The sequence below is a fragment of the Balaenoptera borealis genome (assembly GCF_965194805.1).
Source record: "Balaenoptera borealis genome assembly, chromosome: 7".
NCBI classification, from domain to species: domain Eukaryota; kingdom Metazoa; phylum Chordata; class Mammalia; order Artiodactyla; family Balaenopteridae; genus Balaenoptera; species Balaenoptera borealis.
This window is the reverse complement of record NC_138864.1, coordinates 120,174,059-120,180,368: the sequence shown is the minus strand read 5'-3', so window position 1 is coordinate 120,180,368 and position 6,310 is coordinate 120,174,059. Positions and strand designations below refer to the sequence as shown.

The following is a 6,310-nucleotide window of genomic DNA, read 5'->3' as shown; positions in this document are numbered from 1 at the left end:
TAGCAAAACTGATAGAAAAAAAGAGAAAACAAAAATATTAATACAAAAATACAAAAGAGGATATCACTACAGGTTTCACAAACATTAAAGAAATAATTTAAAAATATTGCAAATAATTTTATACAAAAATTGATAATTTGATTTTGATAGAAAAATTCCTTAAACAAAATATAACTTCCTGAAGTTAATAGAAGCAGAAATAGAAAATATGAGTATTCTGTTATTTACTAAATGATCTGAAAATGTTATTTGAAACTTCTCACAAAGAAAACATAATACCCGTGAGTTTCATCTTCCAAGCATTTAAGGAAGAATAGAAGTATTCAACAAATTGTTTAAGAGAGACAAAAAATAATTAACCCTTTCCAACTCATTTTATGAGGAGGAATAATATTTATATCAATAAGTAAGAGAGAATTAGAAGGGCAGATAGTGAAAGACCAGTTTCTGTCACAGATATAGATATAAAACTCATTAAATAGATATTAGCAAATTGGATCTAGTGAATATATAATCACCAGTGGAGTTTATTACAAAAACAGAGGGTGGATAGAATCAGTGTATTTCATCTGATTAACAGATTAAAAATGGAGAAAATCTTATTATGTTCCCTGAACGATGCACAAAAACGCACCTGATAAAATGTCTCCATTTATTTATTATTTTTAAGGTAGCAAACTAAATACAAAGATGTAATTTCAGTTCTCTGAGGCATGTTTTCCTCTGGGTAAAATGCAGTTACACAAAATAGCAAACACAGAAGTGCAAGCAAATTTCAAACCTCTACTTGTGTCATGACTGTTAGTAATTTATTGACCAAAACTTTCTCAAGTATCTTGTCCAGAAATTATTTTACTGTGCTTTTCTAACAGCTAAGTGTTCTTCCAAGTAGCTTCAGAACTGGCAGGGACAAAAGAAAATAAACACACACACACACACACACACACAGCAAAAATTAGCAGGTCTCCTGGCCTTCTACTGCTACCTTTACTTTTACATATTAAACCTTGACCTAAGATCTCTTTAAAGAATACGCTCAAAAGTAAAAATAATCTGAAAACATTGTTAATCTATTCTAGCATTACCTATGGAATATTTCTTCCATATGTTGGATTATGAAGTGTCAGGGATGTCTCTTGGTATTCTGATATGAATACTATTTATTACAGTTTTATAATATTTTCAGTATGAAGTAGATTAATTTCTCCCTTAAAAGTTTTTTATATATTCTTGGCTATTTTCACAAGAAACTTCAGAAACCTTTATTATTTTTAAGTCATTTTGAAATAAGTAAATATTTTAAATGACTAAAAAATAATTTAAAATCTTTGCAATTTTTAGTGTACTAAAAATTTAGTTCTTTAAGCCAAGGTTTCTGTTTTCCAAATGGAGAAAACTGAGGTTCAGAGAATTATGTAACTAAACTGGTAAGTAACAGAATTGATACTAGAATCCACATCGGATTCTAATGTCAGAGCTAAAGCTTCAACATTTATTCACACTTTGTAATGATTGAGCCAAACATTATTTATTAATGAATCTTAGATTTAAAAATACCAGTAACATTACCAAAAGTAATCTTACTACGCTGACTTTAATTCTAAACATTTCCTCTTTGCCTTAGAGAAAAGATATCGGTAGCTTCAATTAGATTACTAGTCCAAATAGGAAAAATATATATATTTTTACAATTACCTGCTTAATTCATAATAAGATTCTCTAGGTAAAAAATATATCATAAAGTATTCACATCCCAGTGATGGGGATTGTATAATTTTATTGATTTTGTTAATTTTGCTAAGTATGAGATGCCCAAAATGGGAACCATATCTTTATATGTTGTCATTGAGTGAATTGAAAATGTTTGATCCCTGATGAAATATTCATATTTTGTTCAGTTTAGTGGGAATCAATAATGATTTATCATCGTTAGTCCACTGGAGACAATATCCAAGTGTCAAACTACAAAGCTTATCAGCTTCATCCATGTTTAAATTTCCTTTAAAACAGAGGTGTAAGGATGCTTATTGTAAATGGAAACAAGATTGGATTGCAGCCTGGTTCCCAGGATGACTGGATACTTTCTGGTTGAAGCAGTATTAAATAAGATGATTAACAAGTGACTGTATTTTGTTTTCTTTTGCAAAGTTAATGGATCAGCTTTCAGAGTGAGTGCCAGAAGGTATACATACAGCTACTCAGTCAGTTGGAAAAATGAGTAATGGAAACCTTATGGAAAATTAACTGTTTTGAAAATGTCCAGATTAGCATACAGAATCAGCTGCAATTTCTGGTTATATAGCAGCAGAGAGATATACCAAAAGCAATTCTTCAACCCTAAGTTGAAAGGTTGGTGAGGGGGAGAGGAAAATATGCCTTTGAGACTTCTGAATGTTACTTGCCCTTCCCTGAAAATCCATCAAGGTGATGAGTGATTCATACCTGCTAAAGGGCATTGCTGCCTCAGTGAAGCACTTAAAGATATGAGCTTTCTTTGAATACAAGGAAATGAAAAGGTCAAGCTGATCTCATCAGGAACCATTGAATTCTTAAGTTTCTTTGACAAGTGTGTGTGGTAGATAAATGAGTAATACAGAAAACAGATGATGGCAAAGAGAGGTTGAATCATTTTTATGAAGTCTTTGTACATCATATAGGAAAACAAGTTTGGATCACTTCTCTGGAGACCATCTCAGTGCTGTACAAAACCATTGCTTCTTCGTTCTCAACTATACAGCTTTGACCTAAAATTGTGAAATAAATACTTTTCATCTGCCTTGATTATCTTTCACTACTTTGTCTTGGTCCAATAACTTAATACTCTTTCCCCATATCTACTTTTAAAATATATTCTCAGCCACTTTGCTATTAGCATTTATAATTAACAACAGCTTTAAAATATATAGTAAGATTTATTTATACCACGACACTCCATGCCCCATAATTAATCCAATATTAGAATGCCCAGTGTTATCAATAATTCTCACTCTACTATATAAATTGCTAAATCTTCTCTGAAAGAAAAAGACTCAAACTCTGACATTATTATGTAATATTCAAATGTTTAGCAATTGAATTTTTGGCTATTATTTTATCAAAAGGTGTTTCAGTATTATGTCATGGATTTTTATTTTATACTTTGTAGTATAATAAGTACATTGGCCATCCAGTTAATTTTTTAATTTCAGTTATTATAATTTTAAGAGCAAGAATTTCCACTTGGTTCTCTTTTATCGTTTCCAATTGTTCTTTTCAGATTGTCTACTATCTTATTAAGACCATATATTTTTTAATATATTTTATAATTACTTGAATATTTTATAATAGACACAATTTGATAAATCCAAGATTTTTGCCATCACTGGGTTGGCTTCTATTGACTATATTTTTTAATTTTTTTTTAGTATGAAACACATTTTTATGTTTCTTTGAGTAACTGGTAATTTTTTAAAGTTTTATATTGGATATTGTGGCTTATACATTGTGAAGGTGCTAGGTTCTGTTGCCTTCCTCTAAAGCATTGACTTTTATTGTAGTAGTCAGTTCAATCACTTGCTGATCAACTTGAACTTGGATAGATTTGATTTTATGTCTTTTACGCCTGGGGAAAGCCCAGTGTGTTTTCCAAACCTCTTTAAATTAGCAAGAATCAATCTCCAAACTCAATATCCTACATAGATGTTATCAAGACCTGGTTTCAGACTGTGTTAGGGTAGGACTATAGAAATCTTATTCTCGAATGAGGACATAACTCCTAAAGCATGGCTTCGATGGAGTCTCTATTAGATGCTCAGTGTACTAGGGGTGTGTTAGAACATCAGTGTCCCCAGCATGTCTCAGCCTCTAGTATCTATGCTTCATTCTCAACCTCATAGCTGCCAACTTCTGGTAACTCTGTACGGTCTCATTCTGTGTAAAGACAGTGCAATCTTAGCTGAATACTTTGGAGGAATTTCTTCGTGACTTCTTCAGATTCCTTTCTTCTATATTGCTCTCATTCATAGATTATAGCTGCTTCATCTGCCCCAAACTCTGATTTTTGCTTTCTCCAGTCAGCAGAACCACATGATTTGTTTGGACTCCATTGCATTGCACACTGGCCAGAAATTTGTCCCTAGGGAAAAGACAGCATTGAAAGTGGGACTGCCTTTGTGCATGTCCATTCTCTCAAGGATAATGTTCTTGCATTAGCTGTTGTCTTATTATATAAAACATTTGATATATTTATATGTATATATGTGTATACACACATTTGTTGGTTTAATTTTCTCATCATTTACAGTAGGAGGGCTAGTCTAGTAGTATATGGGAAAAATGTTCTCCTAGAAAGTGAGTTGAAATATTTTTTCATATTTATAAAGTGCTTATTACAAATAATTTCAACCTTCACCATTGCCCTTAGGAATTTTGCTGTAAATCAAATCTTATTTTTCCATTGTTCTTCCATATAAAATGAGAGTTTTGTTAGAAAGTGCTGGGGATTACTTACTGGCATATTTCCCCCATTTCTGTAGACTTCTAAGTATTTTGAGTATTTCCAATTTGGATTCCAGACAAATGTTCAGAAAAGAAACACAAAGTGATTGTTTCCAGTGGTTTGTTTAATTGTATAACATCATCTCTGAACCACAATCAGAGTTGTTAAAGCATAAGCAGCAATTAAAGGAAAATTAACTTGGAACAAATAAATAAAATTCATTTCCTCATTTCTAAAGAATTTTCACTGAAAGATTTCAAGATGAATAGGTCCAGAATCCAAATTGCACTGAATTCTTTCTATAGGTATCTTTATAACTTCATCTTTAAATGCTTTTTTCTGTCCATTATTGACTTAACATCTGCTAAGTTTATCTACCATGTGTTTTTTAAAACCTAAGAATTACAATTTTAGGTCAGTATGAAAAGTAATTATTATTAACTTGACATTTTTAATAATGTCTTTAAGTGACTGCAATCCACTGTCAGGACACAGCCTTTAATCCTTTGTCCTCGATGAGCATCTTCCATTAGTAAGTTTCTCTTACTTGTGAAGTTCCTACTAGGATGTGTATATCGATTCTTACACAAAGTGTTAATCAAATTATTAAATATTTAGGTACTGATTTTACTTCGCATTTGATCTTTTTAATATTTATTTTTTTAATTAATTAATTTATTTGGTTGCGCTGGGTCTTTGTTGTGGCAGGTGAGCTCCTTAGTTGCAACAGGCGGGCTCTTTAGTTGTGACATGCGAACACTTAGTTGCAGCATGCATGTGGGATCTAGTTCCCTGACCAGGGATTTAACCCGGGCCCCCTGCAATGGGAGCGCAGAGTCTCATCCACTGCACCATCAGGGAAGTCCCCTCATTTGATCTTTTAAAGATCATAACTAATAAAAAATATTCCTAGAGTTACTGCATTGCCATCTAATGGAATAGATTTCACTGCAGATGGTTTAGAAGCTCTATGAGCAGATACAATCTGCTAGCATTGGCCTTTGAAGCTATATAAATGGTTAGGAAATAATTGTTTTCCTCCTTGAACTCGGTCTAATTCACTTTCAATTCTTTATCCTGTGGAACATGACTTTTCTTCCAAGTGATCTTTGGCTTATGGAAAATTTGAGAACTGCCAAGATGTGGCAGAAATGTAGAATACATGTAAGAGAGTAGTGTGAAATGAAGATTAAAATGTAAACAGGTAGACCATAAAGGAAATCAAAGGAAATTGTAAGAAAGAAATTGTTATAAAATGAACCTAGAGAGGAAAATTTCAATAAAGAGTTTAATTTTATCTGTTACTCATTTGACATTATCCAAGAGCCTTTGAAGGATTTTAAGCAAGAATGTAATGAGGTCAGATCTTCACTTGGATATGCCAAAGAGGTATCAACCACCCAAATTCTAGGAATGACTTTCCCAAGGTGAGATGAACTATAGTTGGCTGTGGTGATTGTGTCCTTTATTCTTTCCTTTATTCCTGTCTACTACTCCTTATTGCCAGGCACATTCATCCCTGGGGCCATACAGTCAGTTATCTTTCTCGCATTGAAGGACTAGACTGTCTAGAGGATTGATCTTAGGTTCGTATGAGGATAAGTGATTTTATTAACTTAGCACTCATGAGAAAATGGATTTCAAAACCTCTTCTGTGCTAAGAATGACACGTCATTTATTACTTGAATCATTTTAGATAAATGCCTTTATATCTACTAGTGGGAACTTTTGGTAATTTCTAATGTTATGAAAAGTACAAAGGAAAATTTATTGGGAATATGAAAATCTCTTGACTCCCTGACAGATTCTAGACAAGGAGAAGAGTTTGGAGGA

The 6,310-nt window shown here is 32.4% G+C and overlaps 1 protein-coding gene and 1 long non-coding RNA gene across 16 annotated transcripts in view; one reads left to right on the top strand and one right to left on the bottom strand.

Annotated features, from left to right (window-relative positions):
• LOC309632720 overlaps window positions 1–6,310 on the bottom strand; it is a 293,593-nt gene that overhangs the window by 63,527 nt on the left and 223,756 nt on the right. The gene's annotated exons all lie outside the window — the stretch shown is intronic.
• LOC309632716 (uncharacterized protein) overlaps window positions 1–6,310 on the top strand; it is a 338,702-nt gene that overhangs the window by 281,319 nt on the left and 51,073 nt on the right. The gene's annotated exons all lie outside the window — the stretch shown is intronic.